The sequence below is a fragment of the Amblyomma americanum genome, chromosome 1 (assembly GCF_052857255.1).
Source record: "Amblyomma americanum isolate KBUSLIRL-KWMA chromosome 1, ASM5285725v1, whole genome shotgun sequence".
NCBI lineage: Eukaryota > Metazoa > Arthropoda > Arachnida > Ixodida > Ixodidae > Amblyomma > Amblyomma americanum.
Genome location: NC_135497.1, coordinates 376,831,456 through 376,848,382, shown reverse-complemented (window position 1 = coordinate 376,848,382; position 16,927 = coordinate 376,831,456). Strand labels below are relative to the sequence as shown.

General features: G+C 50.5%; 1 non-coding gene across 1 annotated transcript; it reads left to right on the top strand.

Annotated features, from left to right (window-relative positions):
* Nucleotides 1–16,081: 16,081 nt before the first annotated feature.
* On the top strand, nucleotides 16,082–16,153 carry TRNAA-UGC (transfer RNA alanine (anticodon UGC)). Its single transcript has one exon. It is a non-coding gene; the product is annotated as a tRNA-Ala (tRNA).
* The last annotated feature ends 774 nt before the right edge of the window (nucleotides 16,154–16,927 follow it).

Sequence of the window (16,927 nt, the reverse complement as noted above, 5' to 3'; positions counted from 1 at the left end):
CTTGTCCCCTGATCTATTTCACAACCATTTTGTCACACACATATGCCGATTTATAGACGAACTAAAAATTGCCTGTTTCACTGAAGAACAATAAAAATTTTAAAATATAGGCTTTAGAGACATCGCGATGGTTTCAGCAGCACAATATTACTTGTGTTGGAGTACATCTTAACACAGGTGAACAATGTCAGCTGTAGGTGGCTACAACTAATTCCTGGTAATGTAACTTTTAGCTATCATAGCCAGGAATTGAGTTGAAATAGAGATCGCTAGCCAGTTGTTAATAAAAGACATATTATTTTTCAAAATTTCGAAAATGCGATTACCCTTATGCTGTGACCGAAGAAAAAGGCACAGAAAAACGAAATTCTTTTTCTACGCGAGAAGCGCGCTCTGCCAGCTTTGCGCCTACACCCTCTCTTTCCACATTCCAGTAAACGGTGGGCCAAAGCCAACATACTCCTGTAAACCATGCTCCACGGTGATTGCATCCACAATTGATGGGAGTGCCGATGCGGCGGCTGTCTCGGGCTGTCTGCTCCTCGAGGAGCTTTTTCCCAACATTCCTCCTGCCGGCAGCTGCGCATTGTGCTGCGGGTGCCATGGCGCCGAACCTCAGTAGCTGATCCTTCCGTGCAATCTTTGTTGCTCCGCGCTCGTCTCTCTTTCGCGGCTTTCTGAAACCAGCCCTGCTGAAAGGTCAGCGTAGTAAAAATGAACGCTTCGTCTAGCGTAACAAACCGCCCACAAGGCACCGTGCGCCATACGCCGTATGTGAACAGCTGACTGCGATTTGAAAACAATAGCCTGTGCTAACTTTTTGTGTGTTTTTTCTTCAAACAGCACTGCTTTAAAAACGTGGCTCACGTGTTGTTCAACGCGCGAAAAGTGTTTTGGTGCAACAGTGCAGACGACTGGCTATCCGGCCTGGCCATAGCTATGGCATTCTATGGCTTCGAAAGGCTCGTCGATGAAAAAAAAAAGCGCCGGAAACGTTTCCGAATACCTTACATATTCATATATAAGTTAAAACTATGGCGTTGTTAGCACCAAGAACTTTAATAACACTTCTGTTGGGCCTAGCAGTGCATGATAATACCACAGATGATCAATGTGCGCAAAGCATTAGACAATCCACGTACAGCGCTCCTTATGTTTCTCTCGTGTGCGTGGATTGTCTAATGTTTTGAGCACATCGATCATCTGTAGCTCCAAGAAGTTTGTACACTTGAATAAGAACATTTATTTCACGCTTTCCTCTTCTGGCTTTCGGAGAAAATACCAAGTGGCTTGCGTGGTCGTGATGTGCTTCCTGAGGCCAGTTTCAGCCGAGTCTCCTCTCGTTATGTTTCCTTTCTACCCGAAAGCTTCACTATGCTAGGTAAAGCCGCTCTTCGCATGTCGCTAAATTTGACCTTCCCAGAGCCAGAGGTGGTGCTTTCGCGGTGTTGAGGTGTCCATCGAGATGTCGACATCTGATAGCTACTGCGGTCTTTCCTTTCCTCAAAGCACATAATTTCGCATTCCTCCACGTAAGCAAACCCAAGTGCCCTCGATTGCGGTTCGCCTCCATCGAAACCCGGCGGCCGCCGCGGTCGGGTTCGAACCCGCGTACTCCGGCTCAGTAGACTAGTGGCTTAACCACTGCGCCACCGCGGGGGGTAACTATTCAGTGTGCGGAACGCACTCAAGGTTAAAAACACGAAGCCGCACCTACATGCCCGATACACCACAGCTTTTGCTGTCTACCCAGGTTCAGGATTAGCTAAACGGCACCGAATTTTTTAAACCGAAATCTTCACTACGCTAAGTAAAGCAGTCACGGAGTAGGCGAGAGAATGACCTTGAACGACCTTCAGCCAAACCACGTTTATCCCTTCCTTACGGCGCGGCTCGGATGTCCACCGATATATGCGAGACACTTACTGCGCTATTCCCTTTCCGCAAAACCAATTTTCAAAACCAATCAAATTCTCTTCGAAAGCAATGTAAAGGCGCATAACTGGCTCCCTGGGGCAGTGAACGCATGAGTCGCGCTTTCAAGTACGTCGAGCGCAACGATATACCATACAATAAATGAAATAACTAGCGCAACAATAAACAACTCAAACATAGAGGCATCTGAAGAAGAGGCCATTGCCTTGGCAATATCGCACGGCAACGCAACAGGACAAAACCTAACTATACTGACGGACTCCAAAGAAGAATCCAGAAACCACACAAGAGCCAGAATCGACAGCATCGCCAATCATATTCTACACACGACGACAAGACGCATAAACACTAAATATAGTGTGGGTTCCGAGACATGAGGGGTTGGGGGGCAACGTGGCAGCAGACGAGTCAGCTCGAGGGTACGTCAACCGAGCAGACTCAACCCTTTGCACCACGGCCACCTTTGACCCTGTTAGCAACACGTACTCAGACATGCTCGATCATTACAGGGGTCAGCGGAAACGCTACCCAGTCTCACACAAAGGGCTTACCAAAGAGGAGGTGCTAAGCGGTCGCAGACTACACACCGATACCTACCAGCACCTGCACAAACTACACCATATTTTCCTTACAGAATACGTAGACGAATGACCGTGGTGCCAGGTAAACCTACACTACTGCATGTCACATGCGCCTGCCATAAGGAAGACTTAGAGCCTAGAATAGAACACCCGAGTGTGACGCAGTGGGAAACTTGCCGGCCAGTTAGGACGAGCAACGATTTGTCGTACGCCGAGCCACGATAGCAGCGGTCAAGTGCGGCATGCTGGACCAACGATCGACCGCGGCGCCCAGTGGCCCGTAAGGGTCGATAATACTTTAAATTGGTCGCAAACAAAGTTTTCAAGTGAAAAGCTTAACTACGCCACATTTTCGAGCCGTCAAAGGGGCCGCAAGTTTGACCGTGAGTATAGCTAGAGGTCACAGTGGCCGAAAGTTTCGCCTTGAATGTAGGTAGACGTCAAGCCATGAGCATAACTGGCGGTAGTCAGGTTATACACGTGACGTCAGCTACAGCAGCGGCTGTTACCCCAACTGTCCCGTCTTTGACCTTTGACCTTGACCCTTGAGCCTTGACCTCTGACCTTGACCTCCGGTCAAGCGGGAAAGCGTCTGCCGGCATCGCATGCGCAGGTCAGAAAGTGTGTTCTTCATAAAATGCCGGTGCACTTTGATGCGTTCAGCGGAACACTAGGTGTGATCGATGCGACGCCTGCCGTGGAGACCGACACCCGAACCGCACCCGTAAGGGAAGGCAAATGAAATGAAAATTGGTTTTAAGGAAATGAAACTACGCCTGTCTCAGATATCTCGATGGACACTCAAACCACGCCGTAAGTGAAGGAAAATTGAAGTTGAAAACCGGCAGTCGCTCGACCCCAAACGCAGCCAAGGAGATGCAGCTTTTTCGCTTTTGACCACGGTTAACCAGAGCTAAGCCACCAGCAATTTTTTTTCCATCCTTCCATCAGGTACCTCGTGGTAGTGAGAGAGAGAGAGAGAGAGAGATGCACTCCATGCATTAGCGCTGACAAAGAATTACAAGATAGCACTTTTCAGTCTGCTAATGAGGGGAACTGCAAAAGCCCTTCCTTGTCGTGTCCTCTTTCGCTCTGCATTTTTCTTCTTTTTCTGCAATTTTGTGTTTCTTTCTCCTTTTTACGCGACAACGTATACAGCTCGTTCGGTCGAAAGCCGTCGGCGTCGTAATAGAAGTAGTTGGCACCGAGCGTCGGAAATATTCCTTCCCTTACGGCGCGGTTCGGGTGTCCACCGAGATACGACACGGGCGTAAATTTCGTTTCCTTAAATTGCGCAACGGGCAAGGCATCGCACCGAACGGGCGATGGCACTCCGTGGACCCTTTGGCAACGCTGTCGCATCCCACTCTTAAAAACGAAGCTTAAGGATCCATTTTCTTTTATTTCTTCTCTTTAGACCATTGCATATATGTTGTTCAATGAACTATTGCATATATGTTTCAGTTACCATTACACTTACGTTTGAAGACCGCAGCAACAGGGCGCAACGTTGAATGGTTGCCAAGTATAAGTGCCACCTGCCAAGCTGGACGCAAGAGCGCGGAACTCACCGAAAGTTGAATTCATTAAACCGCACCTATTATTTTTTTCTTTCCTTCTTTTTGGTGTCGCCGCACACAGGGCGCGGCGTTCAGCATAGATATCGTGATTGGAAAAAAAATTTATTTACAGAAGTACGCAAGCCAAGGCTACCGGATACATTGACCTTCACAAGTAGACATGACAGGGAAGTTTTTGACACTCTAAAACGAAATCTATACAATCCAACCCCGTCTGTACATGACCACAACGAGTGTAACAGGCTAATCAACTAAACATCGGGTGGTCAAAAAAGGTAAACAATACCTATTTCACATTAATAAGTTCTGTTAAAATGGAGCGGCACTGTACAAAAGAATCAACCCCCCTCCCCCCGGGGGAGGGGAGGAGGGGGTGGAACACTACCAGCGCCAACCCTAAACGACAGCTATAAACAAACCACAATCTAATTAAACAACATTCACAAAAGAGGAGGGGGCGGTCTAGCTACTACCCTAGCATCGGCATAGCTAGTCGGCCCTCCCGAACGACAAATAAACGGGTGTGCCAGCGCCGCAGGAACAGCGCCTCCCCATCCGCTGCAAGCCGGTCAGACAGGTATTGCCTGATGAGGAGACGTAGAGTCGCAACGCTGGGTACATTGCCCTCGCCGGCTGCCGCCAGGCTACGGACAGACGGCGCCGACGCCGCAATACAAACACGGCGCAGACAAAAACAAGTTTACCAAACTGGCTGCGTGGTTGGCGGACACCTGGCCTGCACGAACAGAAAACATGCGGTAAACCAATCACCACATTGCCCGCGCGACGGGGCACATGAAGAAAATATGGCTCGCCGTTTCTTGTGTTCCACGTTGCGCGCACTGGACATTGGGCACAACGCCCCACGATGCGAGTAGTTCTCCCGTGGGGACGACGCCCCAACTCCTCCTCCACTCAAAGTCGCGGACCTCAGGAGGGAGGCGTCTTGTACACCACGTACGCCACTTGCGTACCGCGGTGCGCCGCTGGTCGTCGAGACCAAGGCGAGCGCAAGCGACCATCTCGATGCAGGCACCTCGCTCAGATAAACCTCCGGTAGATCACAGGCTACAGACAGCTTAAACCCCGCTGCTGCTCTGCTGAAAACCAAAGGCCTCTCTTCTTGCGGGCCTGTATGTCGATCCGGGGTGAAAGCACGACGTGCCGTGCTCATCCAATAAAGCATGAGCGAACGCCCCAGATACGACACATTTCCTACCAGCGCGGTTGCAAATTTAGCTTCGACAGCCCGCGCTACTGTAGCTACACAGGGCAGCCCGAATCCTCCCCGTGAAGGGGGCCGCTGGGAAAGGCGCCGAGCTACCTGCGCCGTACCACCATCCCATAGAAAAACGCCCACGAGGAACGCTAGCCGACTCGCAGTACGGCGCGGCATCACTGCCACGCGTGCAACATAGTGGGCAAAGGCGCGCGCGGCTCTTCACCACGGCTGTCTTTGCCTCCGTAGAGAGGTAAAACTGAGCTGCCGTTGCTAGCGCAGTTTTCGTGCGCTCAACAACCTCTCCCCACGTCTGTGACAAAACTCCGGCCTGTTCGAAAAGGACCCCCAGCACCCGGACCCCGTCCATGAAAGGAATAGGCACCGGGAGGGGATCGCAGAAGGTCCCAAAACGTAGCGCCCGGCTCTTCCTGGCATTGACCTCGGCGCCAGACAGCACAGCGTAAACCTGAAACGTGGCCAGGAAAACCCTCAAATCTCCGGGTGTCCCGGACGAAGATTGAAATGTCGTCGGCATTGGCCGATACGACGATCGTTTGGTGTCGTGTCAGTGGAAAGCCGCGAATGCGTTCGTTGGAGGCAACGCTGCGCAGCAGGGGGTCGAAAAACAAGAGAAACAACGCCGGAGAAAGAGGGAATCCATGGTGCACGCCACGCGTTACCGGAAAGGAGGCGGTCACACCACCATTTAAGACTAGGTCGGCCGTGAGGTCGGAGTACAATAGCGCTCAAAGCACCTCAGGACGTAAAACAGGTAAGGATATTCCACCCTGTCAAACGCCTTCGCTTGGTCTGCCGAGACGAAAACCCCGTTAGTCCCCTTCGCGTGTGCGTACGCGAACATATCGCGCGTGAGCGTGAGTGACGCGAAGACCGAGCGGCCTGGCACAGCGCAGGACTGGTAGAGGCTAACGAGGCTCGGCAAAAAGGGCCGCAAGCGACTAGCCATGAGCGACGCCACTAGTTTATAGTCCGTGTTCAGCAGGGTTATCGGCCGCCACGCCGCAGGGCATGACGACGTCTTTTCCTGCTTCGGGACTAACACAATTCGGCCCTTGGCAAAGGACGGCAGCTTAACTCCTTCCTGAAAGAAAGCGTTCACTCGGCGCGTAAGGAAGTCGACCAGCACATCGAAAAAGACGTAGTAGAAACCGGCGACCAGGCCGTCTGGTCCCGGTGCAGATGCACGGCCCATACTAAACCCAGGACTGCGAAGACTTCCTCCTTTGACGCGGGAGCACAAAGTGCCGGTTCCGCGTCATCGGGTAGGTTGGGGAGGGTGGCGCAAAAGGCGTCTACCGCTGCTTCAAACCCATTCCACTCACACTGACCCTGCGAAACAAAACATTCCGCAAAGTGCTCGCGGAAAACGCGCTCAATATCGTTGGCCTGATCACAGACCGCAACGTCTGGCATGGTGACGCTATTGATACGGGCCGGTCGCTCACTCTTAAGGCGAAGGCTGTTGGCATGCCTAAGATCTGCGGCCGCCTGCGCCGGCATGTGTAGGCTCGCTGCCGTACAGGAGGCCTGGGTTCCCTTCTCCAGTACGCAGTGGTACCGCACGCGAAGCGTGTCCAAGTACTCGTGCATCGTGAAGGGCAGTTCACCTGCTCGCTTCATTATACGCATTCGACACAGCAAGTCACTGAGAGCCGCGGTCCTCCGTGCGCGCTTTGCTCGACATGTTTCGACTAAGCAATCGCGCACACGAGTCTTGAGGTCAAACCACGTCGAGGGAGTGAACTCGACGATCCGAGCAATGGAATCCGATAAATATTCGCGGATGCCGCGAACGCTCAATTCGTCTTCTACGAGGGAGACGTCCATTCGCCAAATAGCAGCGCCACCAACACGACCCGGAGCGCTCCTCAGGCAAACCACGACAAGAATGTGATCACTGAGCGTCCCGGCACCGGCCGGAAAGAAGACAACCTCGCAAGACCTTAACTGCAGGACGAGGGCACTACGTAAATACACCCGATCAATTCGGGTGCGCTGCGACCTCTAGCACGTGTGGCCACGAAGAAGTCCCCGTGCAGCTCAACCCACGCGTCCTTAAAGGGACACTGAGGAGAAATTGAAGTTGGCTTGTATCGTTAGAATACCAGCTCCTGATCACAAAAACCCTACTCTGACTGAAAAAAAAAGCTCTTGTAAGGTAGAAAACAGCAACAACCAAAATACAGGTATCGCCACCACTAGGCCAATCTCGCAAGTACAAGCGTGATGACGTCATAGGACAAGAGACGCCACCTTGGAGAAATTTTCCTTACTCCATGGAGTCACGAATCTCTGAGGCTGACGAAAGAAGGTTGCGCGGTTCAATATTGAATTAAGTTTTTTTTGAAACCGATAGCTCACTTTTATCACACAAGAAAGACGGACCAAAGACAATCTGAATGTTGGAAGCAAAGAAAACCAATGCTTGGTGGCGCCACAGGCGGCCAGGAGAGTTCCGGTTTTTTATGGCGCTTCGCGTCTATGAGCTTTGCGTGCTCCGTGGTTTTGTTTTTGATGCGCCTCTATTTACAAGCACCGAACAGTAGAGCAACTCCAAGTGCCGCTTCAAGTGCTAGTTAACCTTTGACGGAGACTCTTCAGCCTGGTCACATGATCGCCACGGTCGATGAAAAACTATGAAGGCACGATGGTCGGTGATCGTACAAGGCAGTTCGTAGTATAAAGAGCACTTGTGTCTTCGTACGCTCGCCCGGCGAAACGTTCCCGGCTGTTCCAGTCAACTTCGAACTACTTAACGTAAATCGTTTATTAGGGACGGGAGACAAGATACAAGGCAGTTAAGAAAAAAATGCTGATGGCCTAGCTCTTAGGCCAGGATATCCGTAGCGAAATCGCGGAGACTTCTGCATCGGAAGAGTGCATTCACCAGATGCGCTTTTATTCATGCTCAAAGCTTGAGCCGTAGTGGCGGAGTATATGCTGCCCTGCAAGAGCCGCCTAGCTGGCTCCCCTATCTGGATGAATGTGTGTGCATCCCGGTCTTTTGATGTTTTGGAAGGAGGGATCATGCAGGGGTAATGTGGCCTAGTGTTTTGTGGCATGAGCGTGCTTAGACTTTTCTTTTCAGCACTATTTCTATACAATAAAGACAAAAAGGCCGTAGTGGCGGAGTGGTAGTCTCCACCCATAACGCCAAAGGCACTGGTTCGATTCCGAGCCTCGCCACAGGCTTTCTTTTTTTTTATTCAGTGAGTGTGTGTGTGGGGGGTTCTGTGGCTCCCATAGGTGCCGCCCCTGAATACGTTGGTTAGCGGTTAAGCGCAAGCACTGTTAAGCGTGGCCCGCATGGAGCGTTTCTCCGGGCGATTCGTCCGCGTCTACGGCAGCGGAGCGCTTTTTTGCCTCTGAAGAGGACGTTTTTGCTAAATCGTCGGGTTCTGGCGGAACAGATAAAATCGTCGACGCCCGCCGACGCCGGGATAGGGCAGCGAAAAAGGGCCAATGGAGCCGAGCGGGCGTCACGTGATTCTGGACGGGCTTTTTTCATGTTCCTGTGCTGCCACTTCGCGTACAGCGCTGGAAGCTCAGTGGAAGGGTACTGTGCGCCCAACCCGGCCGGAGTGAGTGCCGCTGCGGAGCACGTTTTGTAGGAATCTGTCAACGATTGCGTGTCCTGGGCAGCACCTGGTGGCTGTGTGCGAAGTCCGAGGCAGGCTGCTGAGCCCACCGAAGAGCAAATTCTTCAGTATCTCCGATCATGCGGCATGCGATGCGATCGCCAGCTGAACAAGGGCCGCCGCTTCAAGGATGAAGGCTACATTCGGAACATGACGTTCAATGAAATACCCCCGACCAGTGAGAATGGCGTTTTCCGCTGTATATGACTACCATCCATGAAAGGTGGATACTACATCGTGCACGCCATAGCACAGAAAACGACTGGGGACAACAGTTTTCACAATCCCGCCGCGGTGGCTCAGTAGTTATGGCGCTCGGCTGCTGGCCCGAAAGACGCGGGTTCGATCCCGGCCGCGGCGGGAGAATTTCGATGGAGGCAAAATTCTAGAGGCCCGTTTACTGTGCGATGTCAGTGCACGTTAAAGAACCCCAGGTGGTCGAAATTTCCGGAGCCCTCCCTACGTCGTCCCTCATAGCCTGAATCGCTTTGGCAAGTTAAAACCCCACTAAACCAAACCAAGTTTTCACAAGCAATCATTGTGCTCAAGCGCTTCCGAATAACTACACGAGCGATAAAAGCACAAGCGCACTAGCAACATGGCAGCTCTGCTAGCATTTTACTTTATTTTCCCGCAGCACACCGCTGCACAGGTTAAACAAGCATGCGCGTCCATAAAGACGTGCGCGAGAAGCGCACAACGAGCCATTCCGACGAAACCACGCAGAACTTTTCATCATGGATATGATGCGAACACACGCATAACGCACCTTCTGCTTCTTCTGCCTCTTAATACATGGCACATACCCACATGGGGGTATTGGCCAAGATGTAGTGGCATAAACAAGGAAATTTCCTTAGGAGATTACGACAAAATTGTAGCACCATGCGTGAATGCTCTCGTAAGTTCTTTTTCGTTGTCCGCTCCACCGCGCGTTGAAAGCAGCTCACAGCACTTGCCCATTTGGCCTTCTTGCTTGAGAAAGCAAAAAGCATCGGAATGAAGTCTGGGTGCCGCGGTGACATTCGAGGCCTTCCTGCCCATCAATAAAACATTTCGTGATGGACTGCACACGCATTTAACCACAGTACCTCGTCCGCACCTGTCACAAAGTGATTCCCGCACAGTCTTGACGTGCTTGACGGTGCCCAATGGAGGCCACGATCGTCGAGCCGGCGAACGGCTTTTATCCACGCTTCGCGTTGAAGGCGGTTCCGGGAAGCGTTCAGAAAGCGAAAAAAATCCGAGTTTGCTTCCCTTTACATATTGGGCAATGCAGCCGTATGCCACACATGTCGTAGGCATTGCCAAATGCGTCGCACTGAACGCCCGACGGCTGCAGCAACGCACCCCGCGTAGGAAGCCGGTTTGTTTACACTTCCACGGCCGTTCTCGAGTGGCGCGCGACCCTTCCAATATGTTTCGCGACACCGCCGCCAGGAGATGGGCGCATGCGCAGTCGCGTCGTGAAAAAGGTGGATAACCCGGCCGAGGGAGACCACAGCCGGTCTCGAGGGGAGCGCGCGCTTCTCTTCTTACATCCTTCGCAATGGGGTCTGTTTCCGCCTCCCGCCGCTCCTTGGTGGGGCCGCCACTGCCCCACCGCTCCGCCGCTGCGACGGCCGTTCACGCGGAAGGAGAATAACGCGCGCTCGCTCCCAGTTCGGCCTGTGTCAGTGGTAACCGTCAAGCCTTTATATTTTACCTCTTTACGCAAAGACCGCGTAGTCAGCCCCTTTGCCATGGGAGAAATCTGAAACAACGGATTAACGATTGCGCGCTCTCTCCTTTATCCCGACTGTGTTGGTTGAACGTACTGCTTCGAGCACGGACTTTAACGCGCTCTACCCTTATATTTGGCTAAAAAGCAAGGCTATCGGCTTACATAGTTCGTCTTCCTGCAGGTTCTTTATGAGCGTGTAGAATGATATGCGGCATGTAATACTTGGATGGCAAGCTTCAAAGAGTAAATGATTCTACAGCGTAAATATAGCTCCTGAAACATCAAGCGGAGCTGCTTTAATTTTGCACAACAGCGGCGTTTGCAAGAATTCATGGTGCTCCCCAGGAAAACATCATGTCATTCACGAAACGAACGGGTATAGACGGAACCCAACCCTGGGCCGCAGGAGCAGAGCACGTTGCACGCACGCGCCGTCCAAGACCTTCTCCTGGAACTGAATTTTGAAGTTTGGCGACAAAATTCAGTCAGTAGTTGACAGTAACTGCAAACATGAACTAACTGCCAGCAAAGCAAAATTAGTTCGGAACTGCGTTCTGTCAATAAAATCGGCCTTTACGAGCGAATAGACTTATCTGAGAGGCGACGACTATAAAAGCTTTGCATATTCTCCTGCATTTCTGTAGCCTCGTCATCGCTTTCGATAAAACTCCTGAGGGCACGAACTTTCATCACGTCACTCAGGAAACAAAGTAGCAACCCAAAAAGAAGTTTTAAGCAACCTAACTGAGCTCCACTAAAACTCACAGCAATGCGCGTTATACCAGCTGGCTTAGATTACAATGCAAGGAAATAAAAATTAACATTTGCGATGCTTACATCTTAATAAAAGTCACCGAATTTAAGAGAATAAAGGGCACTGGGCATTCAACTGCATAATCTGAGAACTTTCGTAAAGATATTTAAACCAATTTTTTTTTAGGCAGCTTCAGGACACGCCGCAGGTTCAATATACGTGGACAACAAAAAATGGCGCTCTTTATGGTAGCTGAAGTCAATCACTGGACATACATACTCTCTGAAATTGCAATACTCAGTACGCGTCAATATCTGTGGCAGCATACGCAGCTTGTACTGGTTGCTTCTGTTACGTTCTGTTAGCGTTAGTCAGGCCAGAATGACGACAAGGAAGCTTGCGTCCAAGTCGAAAATTGTTTATTGGGCGAACTCGTGTCCTCAAACAGGCGGCGCAGCGACAAAACAAAATTTAAAGGTGACAAGGCACTTGAAACATTAGACGCCTAAGACGCTTACAACAATTTTGAACATGAAGAGAGACTTGTTCGCGGCTACAGTCATTCCAGAGAAATCTGGTGGCCTCTCGTTTTACAATAAAAGCAGAAATGCCGCGTGCGATTGTCTTCGAGCACGGAACAATGCATTACAGTTCTTCTTGACAGTTGCGCGTACATTAGTCATTAGCATTCTTTTTAGCTATCGATACAGGCCTCTAATTCAAGGAAGTTGTGATCTATATGAGGGTGAAAATAAGTACATTCAGAACGTGCGAAAAGCGATATCGGCGAAATCGAGTACTATATACATCTCCCAGCAATCAGTTTATTTGGCAGTTCAACGTTGGTGTACATGAGTCTGACTTTCAACTTTACAAGTATCGTCTCAGGCCACCAGCTACGGCGCTCTCGGATTTACGGCTCACGCGTCGTAGAGAATATTTTCCTCGATATAGTACATTTTTTATGGGACGAGTGCGACACTTTCGTTCTCCAAGATTTCATTCTTTTCCTCTTAGCATTAACTTGTCATTTAATCACAGACCATGAGACATACGCGAGGAAGTGATCAGAGTATTTCCTTCTGTATATAAAACCACAAATGCTCTACATAGTTCTGAGAAATGTGAGAGTGATTCCTTATTTTAAATGTTTTCATCGAGCAAAGTTTGTGACGAAGAACCTGTGCACAAGTAATTTGTGTTGAAGATACGCAGTTTAAGCATCAGCATTTTGCTTTCTTTGATTTCGGTGCTGCGCTCATTATGAACCAACGGGCTACAGCGCGAAACCAGGCAAAAGCCATTCGCCGCCGCAGCTGCAGGCGTGGAGCCAGCGGTAGGGCCGTCGCGCCTCTAGCGGCGGCGGGCGGTGTAACTCTGGAGAAAACCTCGCATTGCTTCCGCGGCGAATGCGAAGGCCGTATGAAAGAGCGCGCGCGCCTACTCGAGACCGGCCGTGGGGAGACTCGCATGGTGGATGCGCGCCCAAACGGGCTCCCGCATCGCAGGTACAGATCGATGTGTGCCCGACTGCCTTCTCCTTTGCCTCCTTCCCTGCCCCTCTCTCCAAAGCAGACCCCCTTCCGCTCCTCTCTCTCTTTCCCCGCTCTCTCCATCTTCTCCTCTGTCTCTCTTTTCTTCCATTCCCTGCGCGGCTCAGTTTCGGTGGGCCCCTGAACAAGGAGGCAGTTACCGCGCAGCGCTCCCCTCCCCCTTCCCTCCTTTGGCACTGTGATGGTCAAGTCAAGCCGAAGCCTCACGCCGCAACTCGTCCACTTGAGCTCGTCCCCGAATGGCCTTTTCGCGGCCACATCCCGCAGAAGGCAAATATCTTCTTGCGTGCTAAAACGTTTCCGCTGCTTCTTTGCTTGCAGGCGTGCTTGCGCCGCGTCCGTGCTCGATGAAGCCGACGCGCCAACGTTCGCACTGGAGGCCGCCATGTTAGTCCTCGATGACGCTCACTCGCTGGGCACTTTCCGCTGGGAAGGCCGGGCGAGCGGGTAGCGCCCCAAACCCGCTGGCCGCCTGAGCGTTCTGCGCATGCGCACTGGCGCCCTCTCTCGTCCGCTCCACTCCGCTGGCCGCTGGCCCGCTCTGCTAAAAGTCTCTAATATTTATTAAAGTTCAGTCAGCAGATCACGTGATAAAATTTATTCGAGTGCTGCGAATTAGCCTTGAGCAGTCTTGACTGTTTACGTATAATACAATTACAGCAATTAATTCACCACATAAAGCAAAGTCAGTGACTTTTCAGAACCAATGTACTTCTACACGAAACGTTCCCGTACCCATGGTGCCTGGCACGTCACCACCTTAGCGTCATGTACGACACTGGCCCCTTAGACGCACCCATTGCGGGGGAACAAAGCCAACTGCTGTAGCATTCGAGACAGCACCTCGAACCACGGTAGCCCCTTTGTACTGCTTAGAGAGCTAGTCATGAGTGCCTAGAAAAAGCTGCCTAGTTTTCTTTGTTCACCAGTTATGAATCCATGAAGCATTGAATGATGGAAATGATGCACGTATTTTTGCTGTTTACCGATGCAAGGCACATCTTCCAAGTAATGAGTACTGGCCAGTGAGTCGTGCATTTTCTCCTTACTTTCTCGTTACATTATTTTCCCAAAGATCCGTCCTCAGCACATCGACTATGTTTTAAAGATGCCATCTCAGTACATGAGTCAAAACAGTTTAGTGTGTTTCCATCTGCTTGACAATCCGGAATATTATTCAGATATACTATGATGCCTCTAATCAGTGTGAGAGTGCCGAATCCACTTTTTATGGCGTATTTGAAGAAGCATGGCACATTAAAGCTCTCGCTTGCAACGCCGCCATTGAGCGCAGAACTTAACGTGACAATTTCCGGTTGACAATAGATGGCTTGCATGTGACGTCATGGGCGCCATCTTTGAGCGCACATCTTCGCTTCCTCAGTGTAGGCCAAAGCAGGGGGCGATAAGTGGATAAGAAAAGCGCCCAGGTTTTCGCCGCGCTTCTGATCCCAAGCATGGCGGTCACTGCGACGGCGGTGCAAACTGTGTACACGTCTGTGCACTTCCAAAACCTTTGACATGGTAATTTTCATCGATTGGCAACAACTCCTGCCGAGTATAAAGACCTGAATTTTGAACAAAAGCATTCATGCGTTAGTATACGATATATCGGAAGAGCTTCAAATACAAGAAGCTTCATTACAGACTATACTTCATTCCAGTGAGTCCTGCAATTATGACATTCCAGGAAACCGAGGCACACAGTTGGCATGGCGTGCACTGAAACGCTGATAACACACTGAAAACCACAGCCTAGAGCTGCCACGACACAAAGAGCAGCGAGCTACTGTAGCGAGCAGCCGAAGGTCTGGGTCGGATTGAGCGGTCTGGTCACAAACTGGTTATTTGGTTCGTGCAAACGCCGCGAGTCGTGTTTGACTGGACTCGACCCTTCCACTCCGCCCACAGGGTGCATTGACAAGCAGACCCCTCCGAAAATACACATAATCATTCACGCTTATGTTTTCGAAAACATTTTTTTTGCAGGTGAGGACCGAAGCGGGCGCCGGTTGACAACGCGTGTAGTCGCACCTCGCAGGGCGCGCCAGAGAGTTGACCCACTCGTATCGAGCGCATGTAAACGGAGAGTCGTAAGTTTGGCCGGCCTTGCTCAACTCTATGCCCTGGATGAACCCCCCGCTACCGAGTTCATGTAAACGAAAGACCCCAGGGAGGCCGGAGAGCGTAACCAAAACCGAAACTGATCCCAGGTCAATGATCGATCTAGGATAACGTGCTGTTCTTTGCCGAGTGAAATTCCGTGTGCAAATATATGCCACACTTTTTTTTGCTTTCTAACTTTCATATGGATCTATTACGAAACTGAAAGATATATCTAAGTTTCTAAGCGTGTTAAGATGACGTAGTTGGGTAGTGTTTATGTCACCCGACGGCGTTGCATGGTCGTTTTACGACCGCAAAAAGGCAACGATTTCCAACGGGCTTTATTAAATTCAGACTCAATATTGCGCTGAAATATTTCGGAATCGGCATGTGTAATATTTATTGAATCAAAGAAAATTACAACCGGGCGGCTTCATTTTCTTTTCACAACCCCTTTAATAGAGATGATTCGTTTGACAGCGTCAGCCCGAGTCGGGCTGTCAGTAGCGTATACTGAGGGCACACGCGTACTTTTGTTTCTGTTCACGTTTTTGCAATCGTCAAAGCGTTCCCCGTTGATTTTCTACGGTAGTCTTTACTTTTCGTGTACACTTCAGCTGTAACTAATTAATAATCGTTTTGTTTCTTCTAGTGCGTGCATATCTATCATAAACTGCGTGTGTGCTTGTGTGTTTAACCCTCGAAGGGCTTTAACTTGACAGCGTCAGTCCACATTGGGCTAACAGCTGCTACTTTATTCTCTAAGTTTCGTGGGCATTATAATCACGTATGTGTGCTCGTGCGAGGCAGGTAGAGAGATAGAGAGAGAGAGAGAGAGGCGGGCCGGGGCTCCTGTCCGACTTTCCAGCTTCCGATCTGGTGTTGCACAGTAGACGAAATGCTTGCAAACGAACGGCCTACTGCGGTACCTGCGAAGTTGTACACTTAATCGCCGATGGAAGAAGTGCGGGGGTGTAGCTCAGTGGTAGAGCGTTCGCTTTGCATGTGAAAGGCCCCGGGATCGATCCCCGGCACCTCCACGAGACCGCCGCTTTTTTTTTTCTCGTCATACCATGAGCCACGAATAAACAGAATGGATACACACTCCGCTCAACCCGTTTAAGTTTAGTGTCCGGGGTGGCTGCGGCCAAAGGAGGAAAAGTACCCTGAGTCTTGCATTTTCCTCGCTCGCCTTCCCCTAATATCCTCACACCCATCCTCGTTTTATTATTTTACTGTTCTTTCTCGCTCCCAATTTCCTGCTCTCGCCGACGCCATGGAGGAAGGATCCATGTTAAACCCACTCTAACCCTAAAACACGGCCGCCCGCTATCGTCATCACCCCACTTAGAGGAGCTTGACGCAAGTTTTCTTTTCTCATGGTATATATGTCTACATTACTCAGTAATAAATGTATGATAGAAGTCCTAAACGGGCGATTTAAAGTTTGATAAAAGCTTGCATAAAGGGGGGGGGGGGGGGGCGCCATTCCTTGCCGACCATTTACGGTGAAAACAAAATTTTGACAAGAGGTAAAGTTAAATTTTTAAACTGGTGGTTGTGTAGTCCACTGCTTTCCAACAGGCCGATGACGAACAGGACGTGCAACGGTGGCACGATGGCCGGTTAAGAAACCACAAATTAAGGCACGCCACTCAACATATACACCAGCAACGAAACTGTTCATTGAATAACAATTACATAAGAAGATGCACAAACATTGGTCGACTATTTACCTACACATGGAGAGGGAACAACCACATATCAGTGGATAAGAAATATTGCCCTCATACCGCCGCACTACCCTACAAAAC